Raw genomic sequence first — 1,648 nt, 5'->3', positions numbered from 1 at the left:
TGGGTTAGAAGGGTTGTTTTTATGTCAGTATTTTATTGTTTCAGGTGTGTTGTATTTTGTTGTTGTTTTTTTGCGTGTAGATAGGTCTGAAATATTTGTAGAGTAGTGACTGGGTGTGTGTAGGAGAGCTGTTAACCTGTTTCAGTCTGTTCGTGTTTCTCTGTTGTTTCCGAATGTGTGCTTGTGGTAAAGCACCTTATGCATGCATATGCCTGTAGTGTTTGTCTATGTAGTAGAAATAAGACGCTTTTATCATACAAGATTATGCATAAATATGATGAATTTATGTGGCTTCAGCTTCACATTACCCAGGATGAGCGACCGCCCACACCTCTGACATGTTTCAGTTGGGTGGCTTTCAGTTTGCAAAGTAAGTTAGAGAGTAAAAACAAACTGACATGGACTTTTCACACAACTATTCTTACCTCTTACTCAATATCTCATATAGATATAAACTACTATCAGTACAAGCCCCGATAGACCGTACCCTGTTGCATAATCTGATTACCGCTGAAACGTACCTTGTTCTTTAGATCTTTTATCAGGGAGGCAGCTGCAACACAACAATAAGGCTCATGGAATTGGACTTCGGAAGGGTGAGATCCTCTCATTGCTCTTGCGTGTGAGTCTCAATGTCAAAGAATGGTGTGCACATCCATGCGTTCCTGCTTGCTACATTGAATTAGTTGTTCATATTTACTACACTTCAACGAGGATTATTTTTCTTTTTTTGCAGAAATTGACCATGTAACGCAACAAGGCCGATGTCCAGTGCATCGTTCTCTTGCATAAATACTTTCTCTTGCAGTAAGTAATCACATGATATATTCAGTGATTATGCCTAATACACGGCTTCTGTTAGCGCTTCTCTACACTCTCACTATTCATCATGACTGTGATTGCAGTGCTTTATTACTGCCACACTAAAAAACACACATTGTATCATTATGAATATTTACCATTACCTTTGCCATGTTGTGTGGATTGTCCGTTCATTTCTGCAATAATTTTGATCTTGCACAATCTTCTACCGGATATTTAATTTGCATAAATGTTTTTGTAAATAGAAGGGGAAAAACTCTAGACCTCTAATTCGCCAAATTATAGGAATTATAGGCAATCCAACGATAATGCATTGAAAGAGGTAGAAAATGCGAACCCATCGTTACAAGCGCGTATCCGCCCACCCCTACTCATGAATGTGATCCAAGATTCGTACTGATAGCCTGAGATAAGAAGATGCCCCTGTAAAGATAAGCTAATTTGGAGGGGGAAAAAAATCTCAACTACCAGCCTTGTTAATTCCTCTTCGCGCCTGTATATCCCACTTCCATTTATAGGTATAACCATTAAGAAAACGCGATGACGTAAGCAGCGTCCAGTATGTACCTCCTCGGCTCACATTAATAAGCGGTGACCCCGCCCTCGCCCACGCTGCAGCTCCTCCAGCCAGGGAAGCGTCTGTACAGGAGGGTCAGCATGCAAGCTTTGTTCCTTTTGTTTTGAGTGAAGCGATTGTCGTTTTTGTTTGGCGTCCCCCTTTTTTTTCGTCTGTTAGGAGTCTCTATTTGGTGTACTTTTTTCCTCGCAACCTGCGAAAAATGATCTCTTTTGTGGAATATTACCCAAAAACGGCGGGACTTTGTGG

Source organism: Penaeus japonicus, unplaced genomic scaffold (assembly GCF_977035675.1).
Source record: "Penaeus japonicus unplaced genomic scaffold, GWHDUDI00000001_assembly GWHDUDI00000001, whole genome shotgun sequence".
NCBI classification, from domain to species: domain Eukaryota; kingdom Metazoa; phylum Arthropoda; class Malacostraca; order Decapoda; family Penaeidae; genus Penaeus; species Penaeus japonicus.
This window is presented reverse-complemented; position numbering follows the sequence as displayed.